The following is a 14,412-nucleotide window of genomic DNA, read 5'->3' as shown; positions in this document are numbered from 1 at the left end:
AATGCTAAACCACCAAAACTGCAATGCTAAACAATTCAAAATCTGTAATGCTACACTTAGCTATTCCACACTAAAATTCTGTTAAAGCTTGATACCTATGTAAAGCTTATACTTTTATAGAGCAATAGTGTAACGCCCGAAAATTCTCAAAATAATTATTAGAAATATCCTAGTATTTTTTTGGAATTTTAGGATATTTTTACAGAAATTTTAGAGTAGCGGAAGTAGCAAAAATATATAGAGAACGAAAATAGTCTACGGGGGAATTGAACCCGAGACCTATGGGTCCTACGACTTATAGATAGCTTTAGTAACCAAGTGAACCCAGCAGGGTCGTGCTGAAAGGAAAGGGAAACAATTTTATTTAAGTTAGAGTTGGGTGAATTAATTCCTAAATATAAATAGGGATTTAAGTGAGGGTTATTTTTAGTTTCCACCGAGAACTTCCTCTCCCTCAAACCCTCACCGCCGCCCACCTCTCCTCCTCCTTCTCTCGGCGCACCAAGCCAAGGGCCCTAGGAGCACCTCCCGACAACATCAAGGGCACGAGGACGCTCCCCTCCATGAGAGGAACGCATAGACGCGAGAAGATCGTTGAAGAGATCTCTCCTCCGTGAAACCTAGCGATTAGAATCATAAGAAATTACGAACAGGAGGTAAGAAACCCCTCACCTGCAGTATAAGTAGCTTCCGTGTGAATTCCATGTTTTAGTTAGTAGTATATAGCTTTTCGGCACAAAGGATGCGAATTAGCGCATACCAAGTGTTCGAATAAATTACTAGCACAGTTAGAATGCAACTTAGGCATTTTAATAGCTTAGTTAAATGCAATAGGAGCATTTCACAGCTCATGTAGTCTTGCTACAGCTTTTACAGGACTAGATGTCCAATGGGTGGGCTCCCACAGTCGCCTCTAGGTTTAGATAACCTAGTTCTGGGTTTAGACAACCTAGTAAAAGCAAGACAGGAATTTATTAGCTTATGTTCAGTATTTTACTTTCTCAATGGCACTGTACTGGATTAGATATCCATTGGGTTGGGCTCCCACAGTCGTCCCTAGCTTCAGATAACTTAGTAACCCTACTAAATTCGGGACTTGCAAACCCGGGTCTAGTTAGGGATGCGCGCACAGCACGTACAGTTGCCGGGCCCAAACATCAGTATGATTAGTATTTTCATCTATTATATATGTAGTTTTAAACTCGCACGAAATAGTCAGGTGAAATCAGTATAGCTTTAGAATTTGCTAGAATTAGCTCAGTTTATGCTTCAGTTCAGCTCACTCTTATGATGATGTATGATAGCTCTATGTTCAGCTTTTGTTACACATGCTTTAGATGATAGTATGCCATGACTATCTTTTGGTTTCCATGTACTGTATGATAGCATGCCATGTTTTAGTTTAATCAGTACACATTTCAAATAGCATGTTTTAAAATCATGAATTGCATCGTATGCATGTTTTAGTGAAGTAGATGGTTTCTTACTAAAGGAAAGCTTACAAATACTTTTTCCTTATACTGCAGATAAAGGTAAAGGAAAAATGGACTAGCAGAGGCTGGAGGTTAATGCAACGATGAAGATGTGTGTGGATGGAGCTTGGAATAAAGACCTTGGGGAGAACTAGAACATTTAAGAACTTAGCATTTCTTTTTTATGTTCTTTTTGTTTGCTTAATCGTCTAAATGCATGGAATTATAGAAAACCTACTTAGGTTGTTAGTGATCATGTTTGGAATGTTAGTTGTTTGCTATTAGAATGTTTCCAGTTGTTTTAGAACTTGTGTGGGTGATTGAGGCACGAAAAAGTGTTGAAATCAGGGGTTCTGATTCGAAATCAGAAACCCAGATCGATCTACAGATCGATCAAAATTGGGTTGTGCCACTGGATCGGTCAGCTGACCGATCCAGTCGCGAACAGAGAGCTAGCGTCTGTTGTGGATCGGTCAGCCGACCGATCCAGATGCGAACAGTGAGTATAGAAGCTCACTGATCGGCCAGCCGACCGATCAGTGAGCCACTGGATCGGTCTACCGACCGATCAGTGTACTCCTGGATCGGTCGGTAGACCGATCCAGCTGCATACAGAAGCAATATAGCTTATGGATCGGTCAGCCGACCGATCCAGAGTTTTTCTCCGTGCCAGTATCAAGCTGGATCGATCCGACAGCCCAATCGATTCATGGATCGATTAAAATGCCTGATTACAACTAGCAGGACATCCGAGAGGCATAGATTATCTTCCCTAGCATGTGTACAACTCCTAGGTACACCTAGAATATTAAGTTCAGATTTTACAGTAATCAGTTTAGTAAAATTTTAATCAATCCAGATTTCTGCAATACTAATTTAGCACAGCATAATGTAGCGATCGGCCTCACAGCCTAGTCAGTAGAAGGCGGGTCGTTAGAAATAGAGATCTTTAAGCATGTTACAACATGATCTAAACTGGAATACTAAGCCAAAATTGCAAACTGAAAACTAAATATGCATACTATACTAATCAAGATTCTTCATTCTATGCTACACAATTTCTGCATACTATGCAAACATAAATTCTGCACTATAATACTTAACCAAACTGCACTATAATCCTTTTTTTTTAAAAAAATATCTGCACTTAAGTTCCACCAAAAATCTGCACTACAAGTTCCACCAAAAATCTGCATTACAAGTTCCACCAAAAATCTGCACTATAAACTTTAAAGAAATCTGCACCATAAGCTCTTAAGAAATCTACACTACAAGCTCTAAAGAAATCTGCTCAAAAGGAATCTGCATTTTAAGCTCTAAGAAATCTGCACTATAAGCTCTAAAGAAATCTGCTCTAAAGAAATCTGCATTTTAAGCTCTAAGAAATCTGCACTACAAGCTTAATTAAAATCTGCACTATAAGCTTACATAAAAATCTGCACTATAAGCTTAATTAAAATCTGCACTACAAGCTTAATTAAAATCTGCACTATAAGCTTACATAAAAATCTGCATTATAATCTTAATTAAAATCTGCACTATAAGCTTAATTAAAATCTGTACTATAAGCTTAATTAAAATCTGCACTATAAGCCTATATAAAAATCTGCACTATAAGCTTAATTAAAATCTACACTATAGTCTTAATTAAAAATCTTCTCTATAAGCTTATATAAAAATCTACATTATAAGCTTAATTAAAATCTACACTATAAGCTCACATAAAAATCCGAATTTCTTATTACAAGGGAAAAATAAATCTTGGATCTTCTCTAAATTCCCAAGCAACCACAATCCTTTACAGCATATTCTGAAAACTAAAAGAAACACTAAATCAAAGCTCGAAACTACCCTTACCGCAGGTGAGTAGCACTTACCTTGGTTTCTTGGTCTTACAATCCGAATTAGGCTTCTAGGGTTTTCGGAGAGCTTGAGATTTTGGCTCTTCTTTGTGCCCACGGCTTCTTTTCGACGAGAGGATCTTAAAGAGGTGAAGAACTCTCGGGAATTGCCCTTCGCCGGCCGTTGGAGAGAAGCCTAGCTCCGGCTTGTTTCTGCCCGAGAAATCGCCGTCGCCGCGCGCAAAAGAAAGGAGAGGAGAAAGGTTTCTAGGTCACGGGAAATAAAACCCTCTCCTAACTTATCCCTTTTATAATCTCCAATATTCTGTTAACTTGTTAAATAAATTTTGCTACCTTTTCTAAACAGAACCGCCCACTTGGGCACTTGGTCAGCCGGATTCGCTTAAGGTTCGGTTCGGGTCGGAGGTCGCGGGTTCGAATCTCGGCCGTAACCCTTTTATTCCAATTTATTTTCTGTTTATTAACTACCACTTAAATAATTTTCACTCCTCCTTTAATTAGTAACGCCTGCTTGAACACTTGTCTAGCCGCGTTTCGCCAAAACCTCTGACAGGGTCAGAGGTCACGGGTTCGAATCCTTATCCGAACCTTTTTTCCTATTTATTTTCTATTTCCTAACTACTGCTTAAATAAAGTTTGTTCTCCTTTTAATCTGCAATGCCCGCTTGGGCACTTGGTCAGCCGGATTCGCTTAAGAGTTGGCTCGGCCGGAGGTCTCCGGTTCGAATCTCGGTTTGGACATTATTTTTGTCGAAAATTATTTCGTTTAGTAAAAATACCAAACGAACTTCAAAAATTACATAAAAATACTCTAAAAATTTATAAAAATCTCTAGAATATTTCTAAAGCATTTCTAAATATTTTTAAATGCTATTAGGACTTGGAATGAGGAAATTTGGGTCGTTACAATCCCTCACACCTTATAAAAAGTTCATCCTCGAACTTAGAATAATTCAGGATATTTCTACCTCATGCTGTCCTCACGCTCCCAAATAATTTCCTCGTGCTTCTGGTTCTGCCAGATGACCTTTACTAGTGGTACTTCTTTGTCCCTTAGTCTTCTTAACTTCTCGGTCCACTATCACTCACATCGCATCGTACCCATTAGTGGTCCTTGGAAGACCTGCTATAAAGTCCCTGGTGGCCGTAGGTGTATTAGTCACCCCAAATGGCATGACTACGAATTCGTAGTGTCCATATCTGGTTCTGGAAGCTGTTCTGAGTGTATCACTTCCTTTCACTTTCAACTGATGGTACCCAGAGCGCAGGTCTATTTTAGAGAACACTATTGCCCCTTTAACTGATACACTATTGCCCCCTTTAACTGATCCAATAGATCATCTATTTTAGGAAGAGGGTACTTGTCCTAAACTGTTACTTTGCTCAGCGCTCAAAAACTTTTATCTCACTTTAGCACTTATAAGCAAATATTTCTAAGGGTTTCTCTATGCTACAATTAATAAGGAAAAGCATACTAATAAAAGAATTTTAAATACTTTCTTACTTGAAGACGGCAAGGCTGGTGCTGATGTGTGATGCTGGAGAATAGGAACTGCTCTGATACCAACTTGTAACACCCCACCCTCCTCACTACTGGACTGTGAGGGTGGAGCGCTACTGGACTACTAACTATACTTTAACTAAAATTATTCGCATGAAAATATCTATACTTAAAACTCTCTAAACACTCAAAACATGCAATTAACTGGCAGCGGAAGACTAAATGACTCATCTATACATACTACTCAGACTTATGTTCACAACTAAATCTATACATCAATCTAAACATGCTGAAATATATGTATTAATCTGAACATGCATGCAACCATTGTACAAATCAGATAATAGGTCTAATGTGCATAACAATTTAAATGAAAGAATTCTAAATACATGGCAATCTTAATAAATTCTTATGCTAAATCCCAAGGCTTCTATAGTCCAGGCATCACACATCCATCCGCACCTCCTTGTCGCCTTCCTTTGCTATAACTTTTCCTTTTCCTTTATCTGCAGTAAGAGGAAATGCAACTATAAGCAAAATTACTTAGTAAGCGCTATCTAACTCATAAAACTCGAATATGCATGTGAATAAAATAAATCTAAAACTGAATGCTTTAAAGGAAATACTACACATGCTCATCTAATAGCAAAAGAAACAAGACATGCTGAAATGCTAAACATGTAAAGCTTATTTTACTTGTTCAAAACTTATACTTTTATACTTTAGAATAATAAGTTTAACTGAACTGATACATAAGCTGAGCTAAACTGATGCTAGGCTAATGCTGAATCTGAACTGTATTCACCTAACTGATTTGTGAAGTTTTGAAAACTATTTTCATAATAGATAAAAATAAGAATCATGCTGCTGATGGGCTCGGCAACTGTACTTGCTATGCGCGCATCCCTAACTAGACCCGAGGTAGCTAGTCCCGAATCTAGTAGGGTTTACTAGGTTATCTAAACCCAGGGATGACTATGGGAGCCCAACCCAAGGACAACTAAGAGTCCAGCACAGTGCCACTGATAAAAGTAAAATACTGATTCATAAGCTGATTTATCTTAATTACTTCTTCTTTAAATGCCTTGGCATTTTAACGAGCACCTTGTGTGCCAAAATTCCTAAAGTCTTGACTTTGGGATCTACTTAAGGCCTTGGCCTTTTTCTTTCTTTTCTTTATCTTTCTTATACTTGTTAATACCTCTAATAAAAGAATGCTTCTTTAAAAACTGAAATGTTTAAACAAATTCTAACTTTGAAATGCATAAACAAAAATCTGCATACTATGCTAATCAAAATTCTGCATACTATACTAACAAAATTCTGCACTTGTAAGCTTAATAAAATCTGCACTTGTAAACTTAATAAAATCTGCACTTGTAAACTTAATAAAATTTGCACTTGTAAGCTTAATAAAATCTGCAAATCTAATTTAGCTACTAGAGATCAATTGGATCTTCTAATGCTAAACCATCAAAACTGCAATGCTAAACAATTCAAAATCTGTAATGCTACACATAGCTATTCCACACTAAAAATATGTTAAAGCTTGATACCTATGTAAAGCTTATACTTTTATAGATTAATAGAGATCTTTAAGCATGTTACAACATGATCTAAACTGGAATACTAAGCCAAAATCGTAAACTGAAAACTAAATCTACATACTATACTAATCAAGATTCTGCATTCTATGCTACACAATTTTTGCATACTATGCAAACATAAATTCTGCACTATAATACTTAACTAAGCTGCACTATAATTCTTTTTTTTTTTAAAAAAAAACTGCACTATAAGTTCCACCAAAAATCTGCACTACAAGTTCCACCAAAAAAATGCACTATAAATTCCACCAAAAATCTGCCCTACAAGTTCCACCAAAAATCTGCACTATAAACTTTAAAGAAATTTGCACCATAAGCTCTTAAGAAATCTGCACTACAAGCTCTAAAGAAATCTTCTCTAAAGGAATCTGCATTTTAAGCTCTAAGAAATCTGCACTATAACCTCTAAAAAAATATGCTCTAAAGAAATCTGCATTTTAAGCTCTAAGAAATCTGCACTACAAGCTTAATTAAAATCTGCACTATAAGCTTACATAAAAATCTACATAATAAGCTTAATTAAAATCTGCACTACAAGCTTAATTAAAATCTGCACTATAAGCTTACATAAAAATCTGCATTATAAGCTTAATTCTATAAGCCTACATAAAAATCTGCACTATAAGCTTAATTAAAATCTGCACTATAGGCTTAATTAAAAATCTGCACTATAAGGTTAGATAAAAATTTGCATTATAAGCTTAATTAAAATCTGCACTATAAGCTCACATAAAAATCCAAATTTCTAGTTACAAGGGAAAAACAAATCACGGATCTTCTCTAAATTCCCAAGCAACCACAATCCTTTACAACATATTCTGAATACTAAAAGAAACACTAAATCAAAGCTCGAAACTACCCTTACCGCAGGTGAGTATCACTTACCTTGGTTTCTTGGTCTTACAATCCGAATTAGGCTTCTAGGGTTTTCGGAGAGCTTGAGATTTTGGCTCTTCTTCGTGTCCATGGCTTCTTTTCGACGAGAGGATCTTAAGGAGGTGAAGAACTCTCGGGATTTGCCCTTCGCCGGTCGCCGGAGAGAAGCCTAGCTCCGGCTTATTTCCACCCGAGAAATCATCGTCGCCGCGCGTAGAAGAAAAGAGAGGAGAAAGGTTTCTAGGTCACGGAAAATAAAACCCTCTCCTAACTTATCCCTTTTATAATCTCCAATATTCTGTTAACTTGTTAAATAAATTTTGCTACCTTTTCTAAACAGAACCGCCCGCTTGGGCACTTGGTCAGCCGGATTCAGTTAAGGTTCGGGTCAGTGGTCGCGGGTTCGAATCTCGGCCGCAACCCTTTTATTCCAATTTATTTTCTGTTTATTAACTACCACTTAAATAATTTTCACTCCTCCTTTAATCAGCAACGCCCGCTTGAACACTTGGCTAGCCGCATTTAGCCGAAACCTCTGACCGGGTCAGAGGTCACGGGTTCGATTCCTCATCCGAACCTTTTATTCCCATTTATTTTCTATTTACTAACTACTGCTTAAATAAATTTTGTTCTCCTTTTAATCAGCAACGCCCGCTTGGGCACTTGGTCAGTCAGATTCACTTAAGAGTTGGCTTGTCCGGAGGTCTCCGGTTCGAATCTCGGCTTGGACATTATTTTTGTCGAAACTTCTTTCATTTAGTAAAAATACCAAACGAACTCCAAAAATTGCATAAAAATACTCTAAAAATTTCTAAAAATCTCTAGAATATTTCTAAAGTATTTCTAAATATTTTTAAATGGTATTAGGACTTAGAATGAAGAAATTTAGATCGTTAGAATCTTCCTATATTTTTATATTAAATAATTTATTCAAGTATAAATCTCTCTTTGTTACCTTTACGTTGTTGGTTCTCTCGTGTAATTCTATGAGCTTATCCCATTGTTCTTTAGAGTTTTCGCGTGGGCTGATGCGGTTCAACTCCTCCTTGGTTAACCCGCACTGGATTGTGTTGAGTTCTTTGAAATAAATTTGAGCTTTTTTCTTCATTTCTGGATACCAATTCTCCGGGTCCATTGGAATTCCGGTGTTGTCGATGGACACCTTGTATATATATATATATATATATATATATATATAGATATAGATATAGATATATAAGAATTTGAGAGGTGTTGCACCAATCTCAAGTTAAAATCAAACAAAAAAAATATATAAATAGGTAAAGTTTTACCAATTCAAATAGAATGCGAAAAACAAAGAAATCTAAAAATAACTCCCCCGGCTTGATTGGTGGTTGCACCAAATCAGAGCAAAATCTACTCTAATACCACTTGTTGGATCGAGATGCACGTGAGAGGGGGGGGGATGAATCATGTGTTTTAAAAAAAAACTTATTTTCTTAGTTTTAAAATCACGAGTATGCATAGCGGAAAATGAAAATAGACGAACAAAAACAAAATAAAGAGAACACAAGCAGTTTACTTGGTTCGAAGCGTTCAACAACTCCTACTCTAAGACCCAGGTCCCACAGACCTATCGATGGGTAATCCACTAAAGCCTCTTCCGGTACCTTTGGAAGAGGGAATCGAGTACAAGAATAGAGACAATGTAACAACCTACACTTCCCTTTTAAAGCAATAGAATTAAGAATGCACCACTAATAAAAAGGCTACCAACAAAATGGAGAGCTCGGTGTGTTGTTGTCTATTGGAGATGATTCGGACATCCCGGAAGCATAGCTAAAAGGCAGACAGACTTTCTAGAGTAACATCAAGAAGCAAAAGTAGTCGGATGCTCAATCAAATGCTTAGTAGCTCATATGTGTGTTCTATATTGAAGCTTTGAGTGAGCAAGCTTATAAAGAGAATGGAAGGTGCCTTCCATAGTCATTGAAGGCACCTCCAACCTAAAAAACTCGATTCTGAACAGCCCGACACTTATCCACGACGAAGTCCAAATTTCATCCTGCGGAAGGCGCCCTTCCATAGCCATGGAAGGTGCCTTCTATTAACAGTACGAAGGTGCCTTCCATCAAGCTTGAAGGCACCTTCGTACACTATTCATCCGAAGGTAATTTTGCTCCTTTGTCATGCAAAACCATGTTAGTCCAATAAACAAAATAATAACTTGTAAGATAAATGTTAGCACAATAATAATGAGCAGTATGAATTAGTTCCTGTCCTCCCAAAATCGGTAACTAGTCAAGGTCTCAAATTAGGGATCTGAAATGGATCTAGCCTAAACTGACACCTACTGTCCCTCAACCGGGATGCATCCTCACAAGGTCACTCTCCTTCAGTGACTTACCTTAACTTACCAAGTTGCCAGTTGTTCGGTCTGCAGACCCAACTAAACTTCCTTGCTAGATATCCGATCAACTCGTCGACCTATCTGGATTTCGCACCAGCTGTTCAGTCGGCCCGTTGACCTAGATAAACTTTGCACTAGCTATCTGGTCAGCCCGTCAACCTAGCTGAACTTCGCACCAGCTATCCGATCGGTTCATTAACCTAGCTGAACTTCTTGCCAGATATCTGGTCGGCCCGTTGACTTATCTAAACTTTGTATCAGATATCTGGTCGGCACATTAACCTATCTGGTTAATCTCCTCCACACTTGGTAAGATAGTTAGATCATAACAATACCTAACTTAACTTGTCATTCATCAAAATCTGAGTTAGACTATTAGTGTAAACTGCACCAACAGAAAATAGTTGCAATAACGGGATAGAGAACAATTGTCATGGGTGGAAAGGATAAAATGCTACTTTGAGATCGAGTTAGATTATTAGGAAAATATTTATCCATTTCTCTCAATACTGAGCATGCCTTTGAGACTTTATGTTGGGAAGAGGGGGTGAACCTCGTGTATGGTAGGTAAGTGCCTAACGTTGGAAACCTTGAGAACATGATAGAATGATGACTTGACTAAGAAGGAATTTGAAGCCTTAGGAATAAACCATGCATTGAGCATGTAACTAGCCTATAGGATTAGTGAAACTGATTGAGAGCCTTCGCTTGCAAATGATACTATTTGATAGAATTAGATGAGTTTATTAAAGTTTAGGAAGAGAACTATTCACATGTATTTTAGATATTGATGTTTGCTTGAGGATAAGCAAATGATTGGTTTGGGGGATTTTGCTGTGCGTATTTTATATAGGGTTTTTGATATGGTTTGATGTACCTTTGGACCTACTTTGCATGCATATATGATGTGTATGAAAATCGCAAGCGTACAACCATCGTCAAGTAATAAAATTTATAAGTCGATCCCATAAGGACTGAAGATTAAATGCTAGTTAGTTTTACACTTCGAATTTAGATAGACAAAATCGATAAGTGTTTATTTTGAGATTTTTAACTAAAATTTGGAAGTAAAAGAAAGTAAATTGAGATAGTCCTTAGTTCAGTGAATGTTCTAGGCCATTGGTTTCATTATAATGGTGAATATTGTGCCATGAATTTATCCTTCCTTAGCTCTCTACTTATATGATTGTAGGACAATCTAAATTACTGTTGAATACAACCCTGCGATAGTGTATCGGAGTACTTCCCTTGCCAGTAACCAAGTATGTTATCAAGTGAAGAAGTAATCTAGAGAGTCCGGGTTTTCAGTAGAGTACCTCCTGTCACAAGGTCTCCCCTAGGTTTACGTCTCTAGATTACGTAGGTCACTTACGTAGCATATGATTAGGGGAAGTCCATTAGGTCAAGTGATTGACTAGTCCATACATAGAATTGTTCTCCCTTAGGAGGTAACGTTCCATATAGAAGGATAGTTATCTTAGATACTCAACTCCAAACAAGTATCCTAAGACCATGCTGAGCTATATCGGAGCGTACACTCAGAAGAGACAACAAACTATGTATCTATCCAATGAAAATTCAGGTTCTCAAACCCAGATATAGACACACAGCAATGTATCTATTACAGAAATAAGATCTACGCATACAGAAATGCAATCTAGATAGATAAATTCATACCCTTAAAGAAAGTCTTCTTACAAGCATTTCATCAAATAGAACATATGCATACCAGCTTCATCAAACAAAGGAATGGACAATTCAATAGAGTTTACAACATCCACATATTACAATTACTTCCTACATCCTAGAACAGTTTAAATCTACTCTATAATAGCTAGAAATGTAATCCAAAGACTCATAATAACAGAAATCCAAGAGGAGGAGAAAATCTCATCCTTTGATGTCGAGTTAAGCCTTTGGATGTAGATCTTGGCGTGCTGATGAGGATGGAGTAGCAAGACAGCCTTGGATCGCCCAAACAATGACTTCAGATGCAAGGATTTAACCTAGATGCTCTCCTCCCATCCACCAAACTTCCTCTCTTGTGGAGGAGATGGAATGCCCCTCTTATAGAGGTGAGGCACGGGGTGGTCGTGCCTCTGGGCACGACCAATCCATTCCTTGGGTGTCTAGCCATGCCATCTGGCATGGCCAGAGCCAACTCAGCTCTGGTTCTGGGTTCCTGGCCATGCGATATGACATGACCAAAGTAGAGATTACTTTGCTTCTTCCTTCCGGGTCGTACTATTTAGCACAGTCAGACCTTCGAATCTTTGTTCTAGATGCATGGCTGTGCTTTAAGGCACGACTAGGTTCAATTCTACTCTTGAAATTAACACGGGCAAGCTAATGGTCGTGCCTTTTGCCATGACCATTTCTTCAAAACTAGAGATTTCCTGGCTTTTGGAGGCATGGTCGTGCCTCAAGGCATAACCAAACCCAACTCTGCTATGGAAGTAGGCACACCCTCCCCTTTTCTTGCACTATTTCTTCTTCTTGGTCGTGCCATTTGGCACAACTTGTGTTCATTTGCTTCCTTGGCGGTGCCATTGGGCATGGCTACCTTTTGGAACTTGACTTGGGCACTCCACTCTTTCGCTTTCCTCACTATGGAGAGGAGATCTTCTTCAAGTGAAAATGAAATTATGCTGAAACGAGATAGAAAAGAATGCAAAAGTATACATTATAGTCAGATGAATACAGAAAGATGTGCGTCAAACGATATAAAATAACATATATAATTTACGCACATAAATATATTTCACGAAATTATATCTTTATGCTTCACTTTAATATATTTCTATTTCAGAGAACTACTCTTGTGTATTTTCCTTTGTTAGGGCACAACATGGAGTGAAAATGGTGATTGAAGATCAAGTTTGGAAGCCCCACCCTTGCCACGGGTGCCCGTGCTAACTTGCATTGGTCGTGCCCCATTTGGCGACCTCAATTGAAGGGCTTGTGCCAGCCGACACGGGACGTGTTTCATTCAGTTGGCCATGTTCCACTCGGCCGAACATGCCATGGGCACTCATGCCTGCTGGCATGGCTCATGGCCAGAGATGCCCTACAGTCATCGAACACAACATAGGTGCTCGAGCCTGCCGACACGACTCGTGTCACGCCAATCACCCATTTGCCTATGAAACATTACTTTTGACTCTTTTGAAGGGATCCCCAATTTGGAATTGCCCTAGGGCTCCAAGGTGATCTGAGAAGCTGATCTGAAGAGGATTTGATGCCATCTGGGCATGGAAGGGGGTCGGGAGCATCCAGAGAAGAAATCTCTCATCGGGTCTAAACTCTTCTTCTCTATATCTGAATTTATGATTTATAAATTTTTGATTTCTGAACTGTATCTAAAGTTATCGCCGTTTAAACATGATTTATGGTTGTAACTCTATTTATATAGAGTAGATTCTTAATTCTAGGACTAGGGATTAGGCCTTTGTTATGTAGATGCTTTTGATTTGATCGGTGGCCAGCTAAAAGGGGGGTTGAATAGCTCGTTACCCCAAATCACTTTCCTATGTATTTGTTAACACAACGGAATAAAACTAAAACAAAGAAAGCAATACAAAAGTAATCAAACTCTAACACGTTTTCTTTTACGTGGTTCAGAGATTGTTTGCTCCTACTCCACGACTTGTCCTTGAGGTGGACGAACACTTAATCCTCCGGTGGATTAGTCCCCAGCAATCTTTAGCTAAAGCTTACTCCTTATCAGTGGAGTACAACCTCTCACAAAGTACTCTTATTCTTTTACAAGATGGAGATTAAGAGTAGGAAAAAGAGTGTGGCTTGGAAGCTTTGAGTAATGACTTAGGAGTTTTACAATGACAATCAGTAACCTCCTTCATGCCCCAATGCTTCCTTTAAATAAGAGGAGAGAGTTGAACACAAGGTCAACTCATCTCAGCACCAGTCGACTGGTCCATGCACCAGTTGACTGGTGTAGCCGTTGGACACAACCAACGGCTCTCCTCAGAATCTAGGATTCTCTTAACGACCTTGTATCAGTCAACTAGTATCAACACCAATTGACTGGTCTTCGCAACTATTGAGCACAAAATCATTCTGTGCTTTCATGAATTTAGATCAGTCGATTGGTGGGAACACCAGTCGACTGATCTTACATTCACTCATACTCATCCTCTCCGAAGTCGCTCTTTAAAGCCCTCTTCCTCGGCACTTGTCCTTCATATGCACTCGAGCCTGTGGCTCCTCTCCGTGCCATCCTTCGTGTTGCCTTGAAGTTCACTTCTCTCGGCTCCACTTCGTTGCTCCTCGTCCAACGGTCCCTTGGATGCTTCACTGATCTCATGGGCTCGAGCCATAGGATAAGATTTTCCAACAACTTGGTCACACCAAGTTCCTTATGTTTTTCACCAAGTCCTGCATGAATCAAACACATATGAAAGCCTAACTTAAACTCTTTGACACATACATCAAAACTATGATCATATTCGATCAAACCTGGGTCGATTGCACCCGTACATTCACCATTACAATGAAACCGAAGGCCTAGAACATCTTCTTGAATTAAGGGCTTCCTCAATTATCTTTCTTCTATTTTCATATTTTTGTTGATAATCTCAAATCAAATAATTATAAATTCTGTCTAGCTAAATTCGATGTGTAAAACTAGTTAGTATTTGATCCTCAATCCTCGTGGGATCAACTTATATAAATTTTATTAGTTGGTGATGCCTGCGCGCTTGCG

The sequence above is a fragment of the Zingiber officinale genome, chromosome 9B, assembly GCF_018446385.1.
Source record: "Zingiber officinale cultivar Zhangliang chromosome 9B, Zo_v1.1, whole genome shotgun sequence".
NCBI classification, from domain to species: Eukaryota; Viridiplantae; Streptophyta; class Magnoliopsida; order Zingiberales; family Zingiberaceae; genus Zingiber; species Zingiber officinale.
Note: the sequence above shows the minus strand (reverse complement) of the source record.